General features: G+C 40.5%; 2 long non-coding RNA genes across 9 annotated transcripts in view; one reads left to right on the forward strand and one right to left on the reverse strand.

The window, feature by feature from the left end:
• LOC147757436 (uncharacterized) overlaps positions 1–16,817 on the forward strand; it is a 36,022-nt gene extending 19,205 nt beyond the window's left edge. For 2 of the 7 annotated variants that reach the window (XR_015321411.1, XR_015321405.1), the window contains exons 2-4: positions 506–604; positions 3,941–4,096; positions 4,896–6,232. This is a non-coding gene — a long non-coding RNA (uncharacterized LOC147757436). Of the gene's footprint in view, positions 1–505; positions 605–3,940; positions 4,097–4,895; positions 6,517–12,461; positions 14,665–16,680 lie in introns of those variants that run through there. The other 5 variants (XR_015321407.1, XR_015321406.1, XR_015321408.1 and 2 more) reach the window with 5 other exon arrangements.
• Positions 8,795–16,339, reverse strand: LOC147757437 (uncharacterized). Of its 2 annotated transcripts, none has more exons than XR_015321403.1 (3): positions 15,574–16,339; positions 13,893–13,928; positions 8,795–12,032 (listed from the first exon to the last, which is right to left on the reverse strand). It is a non-coding gene; the product is annotated as an uncharacterized LOC147757437 (long non-coding RNA). The 2 variants fall into 2 exon arrangements; XR_015321404.1 differs by having other exon boundaries at positions 14,999–16,339.
• Positions 16,818–17,428: the final 611 nt, after the last annotated feature.

Raw genomic sequence — 17,428 nt, forward strand, 5'->3', positions numbered from 1 at the left:
ATAGCTCATGAGCGTTGTTTAACAACGTAAACAATTTTTAGACAACATCAACGACAGGTATCCGGTAGCTGTGCAGAAAAAGCGGATATAACATCGTCATAGGACATCTTGGATAGTGGTTCCGGGAATTTTTCTTGTTGTTTGTGTAAAATGAAACATGAAATGACAGTGTTAGCGATTCAGAAAGCTATCAGAAATATATGTATATATATATATATATATTAAAGATAGACTGACATGCATAGTAGAACATATGGCCACTAATTTGATGCGAAATTTAGTTGCTACATTAATTTTTATGTTAAGATTGCTACCTTTTAGAAAGGCAACTTAACAACAGAGCACACGAGGGAGGTATGTAGGTTAGTTCTACCATTTGACCATTCGGTTTCAATGCAGGTGTTTTATTTCTATAATGTCTCTCTAAGGCTTTTTAATGGGGTGATACTTGACAATTAGGAATCCTGATGAAAACTTACCTTTATTCTCTCCCTACCGACTCTAGCCGAACCTCGAGAGAGAGCTTGGTTTTGCACGCTCCGTATGTGTATTATCTAGCGGATGTTCCAACTCGGACGTTTGCGCCGTTCTGTCCATTGAAGCGGTGAGTTTTCCTATTTTGCTTTACCTTAGTATAAATATCATTATAAAGCGTTATACGAAAGTTACAGTCTGATAAAAGGGTCGTGTGTTGGTTAGTGGGATCTGTCTGCCTGTCCATCTGACAATGGAGTCTATGTTCGATTGACGTACGTCTACTAAACGTCGTTCAGTGCACACAAACAAAAAAAAAAAACACCATTGAGATGTCGGCTGAATGTCGAAATTGCTGCATTTTCACGTTACAAAACGATTTTGCGCCGATTTATCGACACGCAGAAAAAAAAACATTGTGTTTATTTCAAGTGTGACGTACCGGCTCACTTCAGGCGAACCGTTCAGGAATGATTATATAGGAATCACTGCGTAAATAGGTTCCTGCGACAAAAGTCTGAGTTCTCACTATTTCAGTATTCGAGCTTTGCAAAACGTATCGTCCTAAAATTTCACCTGTCCCTTCTTCTAGCGTCACTTTACTTCTGAGACATTTACGCCATCTGTTGTTCAGGTCTATTGACAATACCAGTTACGTGAAGAACTGTATGCTGTCTATTTGCGAACGAAGATTATCCAGTTAACGCGATATATATTAACTCTGGCTGCTAATTCAATTGTTAGATTTGTAAAGGGACGTCTCTGATCAGCCCATACCGCCTCGGAGTGCTTGCAGAATGCTGAACTGTAAGCCTCATTGAACGAAAATTTCAAACCCAATTGTCTACTGACAATCTACCAATCAGTCGGAAGTAACCCGGCAAATAATTTGAAATTATCTTCACATTATGAGAAGGATACAGATAACAGAGGGTTAGATTTTACCATCAACTAAGCGAACATAAATATGGTACTGCAGCTCACTCATCTTACCAGTTCAGTTAAAAAAAAAAAAAGACGATTTTCCGTGAATCAACGCTAGTGATGTGAATTTTCTGGCGCAATCTAAAGCAGGACACATTATCCTGAATAGGGGAAATATTCAAAAATTAATGATTATTTTTACGTGTTTGGTAATGCACGAAGAAAGTTATTTTTTTTCTTAAATGATTGTTGTTGAGTGAAGATTAATTAATCTACCTACAATGAAGAAAGTTGACAAATCAAGGAAGCCGCGAAGTAAATTTGCTTCGTAGCAACGCTGGCTCTCACATAGCTTCGGGCGTGGTAAACCATCTTATAATTGGGTTGACAATTCTCTACCATGCGAATTATTTGCCGGAGTTGGGTTCTTCAAATTGGTAATTAGTTAGGTCGATGGAAAATCTGTTGGGCGCGAAACGGTTATCGGACGCTGAGAAAGCCGTAGAGTGGGCTTCTAATTATTTCAGCTTAAACAGCCGAGAGCCGTAACCATAGAGAGTCACCTAGCTGCCCGATAAATGGTAAAGAGCCGCAAATTATAATTAGAAGTACCTTGACGATTGATATCTTACCATAATTTTAGAAATTCAAGCTGAGCATTGCCTAAATCATCTCATTATATACGGTGAAACAATTTTCCGCGTAGTAATTCGTATTTGCAAACGAACCCTACATACATATACAAATAGAGAGATTATTTGTGATTTCAAAAATTCTAACAATCAGCCCTAAGTTGTTTTCATTCTATTTGATTACAAGTACGAGTGTTTCTTATTCGTAAAAGGTTGAAGTCTATGGCATCCACTCTATATATATATATATATATATATATATATAGGAGTTAAGATAGATTTTTTTTGAGAATTTTCATTTTATATTGTATAATATACATGCACAGGTTATACGTAGGTTGTTTATCGTCTTGTCAACCCATCAAGAGACTTTTCCGGCATTTGTATAATCTGCAGGAACTGAGGTCCTGAATCTAATTCAATAGAAACCACTAGAATATTTCGTTTTAATAATAATTTAAGAAATTGTGCTCACGTCACCAACACGTCACGTAACTAACGATGTGATTCAACAAATCAGTCGTACGATATTATCGGATATGTGTTAATGCGTCGAACTTACAAGTTCTTTTCGTTACTCATGTGATCGTGATAATAATAGCGATCGCTAGGTTGGACCTTTAAACCTAGGACAAATCGATTGTTACTTCTGCCTAACTTTTTTTGTACGTATTGTAGTCTGTGTATAAACTGAAAACGTTATTATGTTGATGAATTTACGTCACTTTATGCAAGTTAATAGAATATTTGTAGCAATTATCAGAAACTTTTGTTCTCAGAAACTCGCGGCACAGACAGAGTGTACACCGCAGAAGTACCTGAAATGATCGATCACAAAAAAAAATAACGATCACATTTATTCTGTGTTATAGTGGAACTGTTTTACCTTAACAAAAAGGTAAGAAAGTTTAGAAATTAGCTATTTGGTTATTAGCATTTGGTTTTGATTGGTGTTATCAGCAATATTAGCGGAAGTGCCTTTCGTCAGCACGGCCTTACTATCATCATGAAGAAATCTGTCATTGCTTATGAGCCTTCCCGATATCATTCGTATTGCCAGACAAACGTCTTCTGTTAATTCTATCATCAAAATCTATTCTGTTAATTATTTTTTGTTAAGTTTCCTAGAAAGTAGTCGAATGTTGTTGATAGCATCAATAGTGTGTAATCAATCAGCCATCCCGTAAAGATGTAAAAACAGCAATACCCGTTATGCTGGTCAAGAACAGGCCTGCAGACTTCAATGTTGATAGTTGCAGTGTCAGCAGCGTTTGCACAAGCTGTGGTAATATCTGTAGATATATGGTACAGGCCGTAATCGGCAACCTGTGAAGACCTCTGAAATGATGACGGCTTATATCGGTCGGGACGGGGAAACACTCTTCAGTGTGATGTCTCAATGGTGTGGTTATCCTGATCGCTCTGCGTACCCTAGAACGGGTCGGACCGTTTCTTCCTAGCGCATTGCGATAGCGTTTTGTATCAGACTTCACGGGCGCGAGATGAGCCAGTTTATGATAGTGATGCATATTACAGATGAAACAATAATATATAGTACATATATATTATATAGGAGCCGTGAGGGTTGAAGTGAATAATGTTGGAATAAATGGCACACTTACTGTTGCTATGATAACGTAAGACCTCAGAAATGGATGGAAGTTCGATAGAAATCTACACGGCCTGGAGAAGGGCGGTGATTTCAATTTAGGTCATCTGAATTACCGTCATAGTACTTAGAGCACAATCAAAAGTGGTACTAGTTTAGCTACCATAAGTAATTATACATAGATCTAGAGCTTGCTTCAAGCAAAAGTGTCTCGTTCTAAAACATTTCAATAAATACTTATATATGCAATAATGATCACTTGTTCAATATATGATGACACCTACTTTCATTTGATTTGCAGTTGCCCCTCGATACAAGCACAGCAAATTCAGTCATCAATCATGTCGATGTCAATAATAGGCTCGCGGAACTTGAAGGAAGGGACTCTATCGACAACTTACGATTCAACTTAAGAGCCCTTAATGTACAGTTTGATACACTAGACAAGTTTCGAAAGGTAAATAATTATCTAGACCACTGAAGCGAACGTAAGTTAAAACTGAGAAAATAGGAGCTGTCATTTTTAGCTAAAACGTCTATGTTTTCTAAACACGTCTTAGTTTTAAAGATCTATAATCTTTAATAAGCTCGAAGTTTTCTTTCGACTCGCAGAGTAAACGATGCGAATCGCGCTAGAAAAATAAGTGACCTATCAGTTTTTTAGAAATTGATGGCAGGCAGCGGTTTCGCCCATCCAGGGTTATCAAGGTTCACACAGTAGCCATTTACAATGCCGTGCTGGGAGCGTTTATAAATGGGGCAACGTAAAAAAAATTCGTAACAGTGTCGTCTATTCCCTGTACGTCCTGATAATTAGGAAAATATCACTTCTTATCGGAACAAGGGGTATGGCGTTAGAGTCGCTGAAAATAGCTTCAAAACAATTTGGTTAGTTGTTATGCCTTACTTATAGTTCTGCTCGGCTTGCAAGACCAGTGGTAGCTACATAAATCATTAAATGAACAAGTAATTTACGGCGAAAAATTATTTACACTTACTTTACTTATGGCTCATAACTTACTATGTCTAAATATAGTATAACGCTGGTGTATTTAAATACAGATATTCTGATTACGCTATTAGGATCATGTTTCTATTAGGATAGGCGCGATTCGGGGAAACGCTCTACTGCTAAATCAAACTTATCACTAAAATATATATTTTCACACTAATATTAAGACGTAGCAGCCGCACGGTAATTCCCCTCGAATTATGAGCTCGAGCGTACATTACAGACAGTGAAACTAAATTTACAGGAGCATCAAGTCCATCGATATATCGGCGTCTATTTTCTTTGATGGATTCGTTTTTTACTACCGCCATTGCTACCGTCGTGCCATTTAAAATCAGTACTACAACCCCATATCAGCCTCGCCCCAGACCTGCCGACGACGGGCGACGTCACTCGAGCATTCCGTTCGTCGTACTTCCGGCTTCGGTTTATAGTACATTCGTTGAAATGCCTTGTGCTATATATAAAAAATATCCGAGGCTATCGGAATTATGAGTGTATGCCCCTTGCTCTTGTCTCGGCCAGAGTTGACTTCGAAATGCTTTCGAAACTCGGTCTCACTGGCTGTCTGTCGGCGAAGTGTAATTATCGCTGGTTTCACACCTACGTGCCAGTGCAGTACGCGCAAGAAGTAGAAGAAACAAAGGGCTGGTGAAGAACTAGAAGAGCTCCGATTCGCGGGACTAATGAGTCGCCGTTCTGTAGCTGCCCGGTGTTCGGTCATCCTCGAGACGAAAACTGAGTACGAACCGTGTCCCGGATGTTTGACGGGTGTATATCGACATCTACATCGACTGTAGAATTGGACGGGAGTGCGAGGACACGTTCGACGATTTCTGAAGGGTTGCGAAAAGGGTATAATTATGATAATTTCTGATAGTAACGATAATAATGATAGTAATAAAATGAGTAATCACGGAGGAAACAGATAATTAATAATCGCTATTCCAATGAAACTGTCGGTGGGCGTACGAGCGAGCAGTGCCTATTTCAAGCATGGTCTAATAAAATTTTGTTATAGAGAAATGTGCATCTGCATAGACTTATAGTAACAATGGGTTTAATATGCAATTTATATAGGGGCATTTTGTGCAAATACATTGATTGATTTTTGGACAAATGATTTTCAGAAAACGTCATTTTCGTTTTAGCTATGTGTTTTGTACCGATATCGCGTTAACGGATCGTATATTCCAATGAACTGTTTTCATTTTTTTAGCTTGATCCGTATGAACTATGTTTCATGGTCCTCGTGAAGACTTCTTTATGAAAACCTGATAGAAGGTGATTTTTGATGAACTGGGGTCACCAGCGCAGTGTAGACAAGACGTTCTTTGAGCAACTGGTTTTACAGCACACTGGGTAAAGCTCGGCCTGCGAGTTTGATCTATGCTCCTCTCTGAAAAAAATTACAAAAATCCTAATGAAACTTCTATTGAAATAAATGTTCGAAATTAATTTGTCTTTTTACCATAGGGTTCATTAGTATAGCGCTATCGAAACCGCATGAAATAGCGTAGGGTAGTAGTAAAATTCTTATAGAAAAAGTACACTGAACTTCTGAATAAAGCGACAAACATACTCGTGTGTAGTGGATGATGTAATTAGGCCTTGGAAGCCTCCGAATAGGTAAAAAAGAACTCACCAATAGAAGTTAGTATTTTTCTATAGGCTCTATAGGTAAACAGTCATTTCGAAATTGAACTGGCAATATATACACAGGGTTCAAGCTGCGCGATCCGCTAGACCAGTGTGGGCTTTATAGATCTAGGGTGTAAACATGATGAATATACTCACATGAACTAAGGTTTTAATCAGTGTGGAAGGAAATAAATTCGTATCTTTGTAGACCATGAGGAAAAGTTCTTAAAGTTAATATTTATTATAATTAAAAATTTAATTTCTAACTAATAAGAAAAGCAACTTACTGCCTAATAACACTCAATTTTCGATAACCGAATGGTAATTTTAGCTCTATGAAGTATCTGCAATACATAATACACCATTAAACATGGAATAGTCAAACAGGTTTAAATATCTGAAGCATGCTCATCACTGTACAAAAAAACCCACTGGAGGTTAGCTAGTAGCGCTTGAAAAAGCCGCTCGATTGATGCCATTGCCAACATTTGCCGTGCATTAGAAGGCAAATTTTGTCACTGCAAAGGTTTTCAGCGAGGTCTATGTGCTGAAAACCTTATGCCCGTCTCCTAAGAGCATCCTGACGTTAACGAAGCCAGTCTGCATAGCGTAGAACGTTCAAAGCTCAGCTGCTAACGTCAGTCATATTCAGAACGTAGTTGGCTAAATACACGGAGAACGAAACGATTGGGGACTGCTGAAGTGCTTTCGTACACGTACGCTGGGTTCCGAGTCCAAATAGAAATTTTCATTGATAAAGTATTGTGATGAAAGTCGTCGCACAACAGAACCTTACCCGCATCTGAAGTCCCCTCTCTATTTGTCTCCGTTGTTGGCAGTCGATGGCCAGTTTGACATTCGTTTGAATCAGAACGAATGGTTTGCAGACAGACTATCAGCTGCGAGGATCTGCAACTGCCAGTAGAGGTCTAAGAAGTTCGTGGTAGATTACTAAGAAACCATAGGTAGTTTTTGATATGAATTCTCTTTAATAAACACATAATGTTTGCTAAATATTTAGAATCGGATCGAAAGAGTGAGATACTATCATGTTTCTGTGATTTAACGATGATACAGTATTGGTAGGACCTGCTGATAGAGTATGCTCCCACTCGATAAGGGCTGGTGTCAACACTCTTGTTCGTTTGCGATAATTAACCTTATCGCAATAAGGCGTAACGATTTAATATCTGCCGACCCGCACGGTCGAAATACCTCAACAAGATGTTTTATTGCGCATTAAAAGGAGACCCGAGCTAGGATGTATATTGAGCCCAATCCACTGTATGGGTATGCTTATATATTGGGTAGTTGAAAAGTATCGATGGTATCTAGGGCCAGGTGACTTTGAAGTTATATATTTGAGATAATATGACTTGCACCGGGTCGCTGTCAGCGTCATTTGGAAGCTGAGTTCTGACAAAAAACATCATTAGAATATTTTTATCCAATATGGCAGAAGAGCAAGATTCCTGCAACAATTTATCATCTTTTATAAATTATTACGCTGAAAGCACGAACGTTACCTGAGTGTCAAGAAGCCTTATCGTAAACAGAGACGATCCGAAAGTGGTTTTTGTTCTGCAAATTTCAATGTCAAAGATGTTCTTAGGATTATGTACTTTGAGTAAGATCGGCACGACCGTACTTCCATCCGCCAAGCTTTATAAATATGCAATGAAACCGAGCTGCCTTTAAAGAGGCTGATGACGCCGAACAACGGTAGACTGCATACGACAGTGATGTACGACAAAGATCAACGGGAAGTTCCACAATTTTTGGCAAAGGTAGTCACGGTGTTGAATTGAAATCGTCCGCGATGTTTCGGTGTCATTTTTTACTGGGTTGTATAGAAGAAAGCCGTCGATGTTTGATATCGTGACCACCTTACTCGTGATGTATCATGAATGGGCTTTTGCTTATACAACAAAACATCTCTAAAGGCCAGCGAATGTTCGATGATGTTTTTCATTAATTGGATGCTGAGTCGTATGTGGACTTCGTTCTTCTGAGTACTCCATACACGTCGGTCAACGATTTAGATTGAGTACTAGATATATGCATATATTGTATGTACATACACGTGGATGAGTTTGTTTGCGTACTACTGTGTACGGTGCAGGACGTTTATCTAGACACAAATGGCCCCTGTATAATAACACTTTAACGAGCAATTGAATTCGGCTTGTATAACGGTTGTCATGCTGCTCCGCCTAATCGTTCTTATACCCTAATTCGATAACGAGCAAAATCTATAGCGATAGTCATAGCGTGCATTATTTTTTAGTAACACAATATGACCATTAGTACTATTATTAGCAGGGAATGCATCATGTACCGGAGCGAAAAGCTAGGGAGGGGTATGTTGCCCATGAGGACCTCTCTCAGACCGTTTCAGGCTTAAGCTGCTTGCGTCCGAATATCAACTTTTCACATCAACAGATTCCTCACAGGCTGAGCCGAAGGGCTCTTATAAAGGTCATTGTTATTGTTGTTATTTGGACTAAAATGGCATCGGTTTGTGTGTTGACATCATAGAACTGATGAACTAAGGAGCATTTCCTCTATTGAACTATTCTTTAATTATATCATCTATTAATTTATATAATTCAACCTTGGCACTGTAGTTGCAAAATGACGCGATCTTCATGCAAGAGCCGATCAAGTCACACTGTGCTATGTATTTTTCTATAGGTTCTGTATTACACAACCAACGCAAGCTGGCGAAATATAACTACCGTACTGGTCTCACAGCGGTCAACATTTAGGGGTTATCTGGACCCGTGTCGGTCGTCCTTCGGCTCATTTGCAAAAGCCGTTTCTCGATGGAGCGTCAAGACCTTTCGTTATACAATTATTCCACATGAACCAATGTAATCGTTTAAATAGCTTTGTTTCTAGCTTTTTATTTAAACGAAGGGCAAAAAATGCACAATTTTTCAATGTGCTTTGTTTTGTTTTGCTGCATTTTTGTTGGAACTTAGCCTCATAAAGGAAAATAGATTAACTGAAGCCTTCGACCTTCGCTGTCGTCCCGTGCGCTGCGGCAGAAATGTTTTTAGGGCCTATTGTTTCTCGCTATCAGTTTAGGCTCGACTGGTACCTTGTTGTAGCTAAGAGATAATTAACAGACTGTTACCAGGACCCGAAATCGAGAAAAGTTATTAAAAGGTCATTTGCTAACTTAAGCACTGAGATCGGTAAGAATCATGTGTTTGCGACGCCACAATCTGTTAGTTACTAAAAAATATATTGAAATAAAGAAAAATAATTTGACAAATATACCGCTACATATCCACATACTGAACTTTTTTGTATTTCAGCTGAATTATAGCTATACATTTGAACGGCTCATGATTTTGACCTTTTTTTTTCTTAAATATATGTATATACAATACGTAAATGCAATGCAAATGAGCATTATGCTGCGCTAGTGAAATCGCCAAAAATAACATAGAATTAAAAAAAAACAGCTAAAAATTACATAATTATGCAAATATTATTCAGCAGCTGGGGTTGCTCAGTAACAAAGTTCATTGGCCACTGCCGATTCGATTAATATCGTACAACGCACCACTTCTGTTTTTACCAGCTCTTAATAATTTCTGTGCAAAGATAAACCGTTAATGTTTATACAAAGATATCCTCATCTAATCTGTAGGTTTACATTATGGAGTCATATGAAATATCCTGCGTTCTATACCATATAATACTAAACCTCACACTTCGCACAATGTCCCTGTTAATGCTCAGAAAAAGGATTTTCGTGCTTCTGTTGCGTGCTGTGTTCTGCTGACATCCGCCGTTTGACATCAGTAAATCGCCTACTTTGAATCTGGGTATTATAGTGATTGAGTACACAATAGATCAGACGATGTGAGGGGTCGGTGGCTGGTTTCGCAAGTTCAATATCATCAGCTGAGCGTGAGATGATTACGAGCTTCGCTTAGATGCTTCTGTCCGTATATCGTAGATGACACTGCAAGGACGTCGCAAGCGCCTTGTGTCTCCTTTCAAACTTCTCCAACTTTTTTGCTACTAGCTACAGTGGTATGGTCAGATGTTTTCCTGATCGCCTTCTACCTGGGTACTATATCATTTCGAAGTGCGACCACGCTAGAGGCCTCGACATGGTTGCCCGTGCTGACCGGCTAAGTCGTACCACGGACGAATTGGCAAGCAAAAGCTAAGATAGCAACAATAGCAATGGCCAGTACAGGGACTGTTATTTGGTATAGTGTCAATCTTGGTCCTGCTGAGCTCACAGCGAAGAGTATCGTCGATCCCGAAACAGAAGGTTCCGGCCTCATATTATAGACAGCCCAGATATTTGAGGTTGTTATGTAAATAGACTTATTCTGTTTCTTATAGGTATACTACACACGTACACAAATAGCTAATTGCAGATACGGTTTTTAAACAGAATGGTCAGTTTAACCCGATCTATGTAGCAAAACGGTCTTTACTTGTGTCGTCAATATTATGTACCTATTGAATAAAAACCGCGTTGCACGTACTTCCCCACACACGAAGGTAAAAAGAGGAGATATAAAGTTGCCTCGTGTAAAATAAAACCCCTAAATGAACCACCAATACGGGTGTTTTTGTCGTTCGAGTCAATCGGAATAGATTTCGACTGTTACAGCATTTAACAATAGTATTGCTTGCGCCTGATTATGGATATGTACACGTTGATCGATCACAGGATCATGCATTTATACCGACATGCGATATTGTATTGAACCCACACATATATACAGTTACGTTGTCCATATCTTATTATAAACAGGCTGATGTATCTAAAACTATTGTCTACATCACTGCCGTTCGACCACACGTGTGGCATATTACTAGTCGACGACCCCATGAGCTTCTCGTTCTGCTTTTTGATTGTAAAGGGAATTCTGTTTATGTGCGGATAGAAGGGTCAATGGGAATATGTGTGCCTGTTGTTAAGCAGAACACCAGGATAGGGCATTCGGGCTCACGGCGTGCAACGATCGGTCATTCTTCAACATCGTCAACGACTGTTAGATCCCGGGCCGGACAGCCCGTTGTCAAAAAAGAGCGTATTCGACCTTCTTTGACTACAGCGGAGTGGATAGACCGTCTGTGGCTTAGCTGGCAGGCCTAGACCCTGCCCATCCAAGAGATGCTTGCTAGTTCGCGTCGGCCTCGACCTCAGGTTTTCTTCCAGCCTTCAGTAGTTTTCACTGCCGAGGGGGAAGGCGTAGAGGATGCGGAGAGCATTGGGTGCTACGCGTTACAGCCGAGTCGATGTACTGGTGCTAAAGGGAAAAACGAGTCTCCGCATCTGTTTTTTTTTTATAGCAATTGGCTGTACCTTGCTTGGGGGTAAAGATGGAGCTGAACGCCAGGCGCACATCGCGCTAAAAGACTACATGATGTGTAACTCTATCTTTGCCCCCAAGCGATAAGTAACCGATTGCTACATAAAATGAATCACTTCGAGTAACGTCATATGCCTAGTTGGTTTGTCGTGACTTGGAGACGACGGAGGCTGCGGGTTCTACTACGACTCTAATCTGCTTGTCAATTCTTCTAAAAAGATTATTCTTTCTTAAGAAGATTAGCTATTATAACATACGCTAGGCATCTCGTCGATATTAATGAGCTTAAACGTTGTCCAACATTGATGGTTGAAGAAGCTGAACGCTGGCTGGCCGGTATATTACAGATGAAGGTGACATCTCTACTCAGGAGAGGAGATACGGTTAGCCTAAGGGAGTTAGAGAATATTAGATATGTGAGGACGAAGGAGCGAAGAGGCCTTTAAGGGTATCTGCGCAACAATGGACAAATTAACAGAACATAACGGAAACCTTAATCTGCTAACAAAATTACAACTCGTGCCGCTCCTACTATCGGACAGACAAAATTAATCCCAGTTACAAAAACAATAAAGAGAAAATAATAGGAGCTTTCCAGTTCAAGTCATTCTTGGACGCTGATGCTACGAACGGCACTAATATCTAGAATCTTGTACCCCACCAGGATCGTGCATTGCTCGCCGATGCGACACTGCTTGAAAATTGGGTGGGCCGAAAAAAACACGGAAATTAATAAATGTTATGGTAAGCGCAGGAATATCGTTCGACTTGGAGTGAATTTGAAGTGATTAAATGCAGTTATCTTTTGGTATTTGCAGGGTAAGGGTACGTGGACAAGCAGGACCCTCCGAAGGCCATTCATAATACTTTCATTGACTTCATGCAGTCTATTTGTAGGGATGTGGAGATGTCAGTTCACCGAAAAAACAATAATGCTTGTTGATCATCGTTTTCACTGCACTGAACAAACCGGCCTTATGAATGCTATTCGAATTGAAGACGTCCGTTTAATATTCTTTTCATTTTACTGATGGTTCGCGTGAATTGGGGCTGGGTTTTATGCTGGTGTTACTCAAAACGCAAGCGTCATCCAGTCTTCGATTTCATCATCATAAGTTCGCCTCGTTGAACCTTAGGAAAATAATTCGTATTGCCGAATAGATATTTATGAACTTTGTTGGCTTGTACTCGTACCATCGTTGCAAAAATGGCCACATTTGCCGACAAAATGCTCTCTTGTTCCGATGGCTAGGAGACTCGAAAACAGTGCGTGCTTTCAAAGAAGGCGAATAGATCCATTGGCTGCAGTTTACCGGCGAGCCCAGAAAAGCTAATGAATAAATGATTGACACTCCCTCTTCCCACGAAGATAATTTCGGCAATTTCAGCTGGAGTATTCATGGTTTCAAGCAGGCCCAGTTAGTTAATGCACTAGGAGTCCTAGTTTCGTTTGACGAAAACGCGCGCATTTTGTAAATATGTGTGGCTTGTCATTTATATTATAGACTATACATTGTTTACCTATTTGAAAGCGGCAGTTTAACAATGAAACACGAACATTTCTGCTGAAAAATTCGGCTATCACCATTAATCACTATCTATCATACTCTACTGACGATTGAAAGCAATAAAACACAAAGACGTTTTTAACTCAACGAAATTCTATTAAAATTATACGTCAAGTGCAGGTATACGTTGAATGTGATCAAGTATGTCACTGGAAGTTTTTTTTTTCAATAACAACTGATAATTGCTTGCTTCTGTTCGAGATCATTTAACTAACCTATCCTAACTTCCCATCGAATGGGCTGGGGCAGAAGGTCAAACACAGAAGACTCAATTTTTAACTAACATTATCAATGACTAAAATCGTGTTCATGCAGCATCCGTGGCACTAATACATTGCGGCTGCAGTACTTAGCTGTCTCTTTGCGGTATAGCTTCTCACAAATAGTTTCGTTCTCACAAATCCCGCATAGACTTTTGTTGGCCAAAGCCAAGACGCAGATTATGGGGCGTATCGGCTAAATGCGCGATGCATTCCTGCATGCTCACACTTGAGCTTCAGTCAGTAACCGTTTCGGGCTTATCGCCAGTTTAGGCTCCTAAAGTCACAATCCATTTTTGTGAGTGCCGCGCCTAATGTCGAGGGGACAGATGGGCGTGGACTTAACGACGAAGTGGACGACTTTATGAGTCAAGCGACACGTACAGAAAAGTGCCCCAGGGGCTCCACCGTATCTACTTACGCGGCTTTGTGCAGTGCTTCGATTCGGAGAACATCCCTGTGGATCGCAATAAGGTTGTGTTATTAACGCTGGGACCTACATAGAACCCTTTGATAACTGCTCGGCTGGCGGCCTGAAGTAGACACGTATCGTAAAACCTTGGGGACTGAAAATCTCTATACTAAGCTACGTGCCTGGCCAGCTTACCTTTGGATTTGAGTTTGGACCGCGTGCTGTTTAAGTCTGAAGAATAAGATTTATCCAACAACAGTAAGAAAGTAGATGGATCACCTAGGTTTTCACACATAATAGGGCTGAAAAGGAAACTTAATTTCATACACTATCTTTTGTATAAGTTACGAGTCAGCAATCTATGCCACATTTGGAACTTGACCCAGGGCACCCTAATCAAGTCGACCTACCAAGATGTCTCGTCTCAAATTTCTCTTTACCTGAATTAAGGTCCATAGGCTCGTGCATTATCCAGAATTACGCACTGGCAGAATATTTATACGCAATCACAACATTAAAGCCTTTACCTTTTGCAAATTATACGGTCGAATTCAGTACAGGTTATTATAAAGCAACGATCATATCATGATTGCTAGTATATCAGTTCTGTAGCGCTAATCCTGTTGCCCCTCCGAGTGGAAAGCACTATAATATATATTGATATGCCTTAGGAAAAAATAGGGCACATTAATGTTCACTTTTCCGACGGCTTTTTTACGTCAGCAGGTTGAAAGGGCCTGCTAAGAAAATTCTCTATTCATTGTCATCCAAAATTTAGATTCTTACATGTTTGAACTTAATCTTGTTTCTTTTTTCCTACAGGTATTTGTCGTCGATTACATCTACTAACTTTTCTGTAAGCAACGCAGAGATAATCTTATCCGTAAGGCACATGACCTATAATAATCGGTCGAGGGATAGTATAAACTCACATTGTGCCCGTATCACGATTAACAGAGATACCCGTTTCTTTACAGTACCTGTCATTTGCTGTTATCATATTTTACCGTAACATTATAAAGAAGTGTTCCCAACTGAGGTACCTGGGCATACACCTTCGATTTTATGGCCAAGATATGGCATGTGAACACAGTGAATTGTATTCAAGGGCGAACCTGTTCATCGTCCGCTGTTGACTCTATTCCTATAGGCGTAGTGGACCAATTTTTTCGCTTGTAGATAAGGCCGCCATTAGGACATTAGTACCGATAGTGGCGACAGCTAGGAAAGCATTAGAGGTTATAGGATTCCAACAGTTTGCATGCAGCCTTAAAGTTCCATCTACATCGTGCATTGTTATGAGCCTACGAAGATACAGCTTAAAATCGTGTTTTGTTTTGAGTACGCTTGTATAACAATTCCATTCACTGAAGACTAAGAAGAGAAATCACTGCGCTGTGAACACGCGCTAGTTGGCCTCCTCAGCGGGCACCAGCGGGGCGGACAATCATCTGTTCGTCCGCATTATGGCCACAATGGCCATGGCCAGTAGCTGTGTCAATACGTGTAGCGAGCGCTTTTGTTGGCAAACTGATTTGTAGCAACGCTTGCATCATGCAGATCAGCGGCATAGCGGTAGAAGTTCCCGCAAGGTATTGTGGGCCCTGCGCATTTCTCGACGTCACGCACCAAACCTGACCAGTGCGGCAGAGCTAAACAACGACTTAATGTAGCATAACAAAAGACTCACTTGATAGGAGGCGATACATTGCTTCTTTGCCAGGTCTTTTATATGACGCAGCTGTGCTAATGTGTTGATGGCGGCTGTTGTCTTACTCCGGCCTTTGTTCCCTGGCCTTGAAAAGAGCCTCTTAAGGTAAGCGACCATAAGAAGGAACTGGAGTGGCAGCCACGCCACTTCAGTGTCAACACTTGAGCAGACATTAAACCTGTGGTCCATCAGTTGCTGATGCTGTTGTTATCGTTGACTTCCTTAGGTTCGCCGTCGTCACTAAAGTTAACAATCACCGTAGAATTCACAGTAAACTGTCAAACCGGGATCTATTGCTGTGCTGTAAACGGGTAACTGGTCCCGCGAGTTGTTCTGACGACGCTCGCTAGACATGAAGACCGACTATGACACTAAACGTAACACATCTGCGATTGTGGATAACGCGTAGTAGTTCGTAGAAGAATAAGCTACCTGTATATAGTACCGAGTGTATAGATATGAGCAAACAGTGTTCGGTGGTTGCAACTTGCGATGCAGTAGAGAAGTTGTTAGGACAAGCGGCAGCAATGGTCGCCGATAACGTCAAATGGTCACGAGGGAAAAGCGTGGAAAGTCTCAAGCCGTCGTCCGGATACACTGTATGAAAAGAAGTTGTGCATTCTGTAATAGTAGCGGTTGCGTGAGTCACAGCTGAGCGGAAGAGAAACCCGACTAGCAAACCGAACAAGATAGAGGCTGAAGATGAACCAAATCGAATTAGTTGCCATATGTTATATATGTAAATCAAAACGTCACCTGGGACCAGCACCATCGGTACGAAAATTTACCATATAACAGTTAAATAGAAGGCTGGGTTACGATAAATCTCGGTAGCTGGTTGCTCCCTTTTACATTATCATTGTTAATTAAACGAACGGATCGGTTAATGGCTGGGTTTTGACTGTCAATCATAAGCAGCTGACCATTAGAATTAATTTGACCTACGTCACGAACGCATTTAAAATTACCAGTTCTTCCGGAACTACTACACCAAAATGGATTATTTTACCAATTGAATAATATTATTATGTTTATTGCTCTTTTTGCTTTTTTGTTGTTTGTTTTTTTATGCTGTCATTGCGTCAGAGTGCATGGTCCTTGCATCGGCAGAAGAATCAACGCGACGACTCGGGGGCCTGGCTTCAGCTGGATGTCCGCCCGCCGCCGTCACGGTCGAGGCAACGAGCTCAACGCCAATCAACGCCATTACGCTTATCCGTGTCACCAGTGGCATTATTGCCGCCAGCGACTTTTACCAGTGATCAGCACGTTAGGTACTTACTGTAAAAGTAGCGGAAGCTGCGGTGGCGCCAAACACAGCTTGAAGCTGAAACGGCTTACGTTGGAGTACGGAGTTCCGCCGATGAGGTCCGCGCGAATTGCCCGTTCAAATAAATTCGTCTTTCTGTTTTCACGATTCGGTAAGTGGCTGACATAGTAAAAACGATTCAACTTAATTATGGTTACTTAGTTGTGATTAGTTCAATCACACATGTCGAGAAGTTTATGTCAGATAAGTTAGTTAATATTATTAGGCAATTATTTGAACGTATTGTATCATGTTGGGTAAAGACTGCTGCATGCAGTAAAAGATGTTAGTAAGCGTCAAGCGTTGCTTGAGTTGGATCTGTTCATTTTGTAGGTAGAAAATAAAAAAAATAAGTCCGCTGTGTAACATATGGGTAATAAATCATCGTTCCCTAATCGTAATCAGGGCCTACAGTATTTCTTCCATTCGAAAGGTTCAATAGCGCTTAAATGAATCTGGAACAGAGATGTTCCGTTGGCGGCCAGAGGGGCCTTACGCCCTCCGTAAGCTGCCGTAATTACATCG

This window comes from Varroa destructor, unplaced genomic scaffold, assembly GCF_002443255.2.
Source record: "Varroa destructor unplaced genomic scaffold, Vdes_3.0 BEIS01000002.1, whole genome shotgun sequence".
Taxonomy (NCBI): Eukaryota; Metazoa; Arthropoda; class Arachnida; order Mesostigmata; family Varroidae; genus Varroa; species Varroa destructor.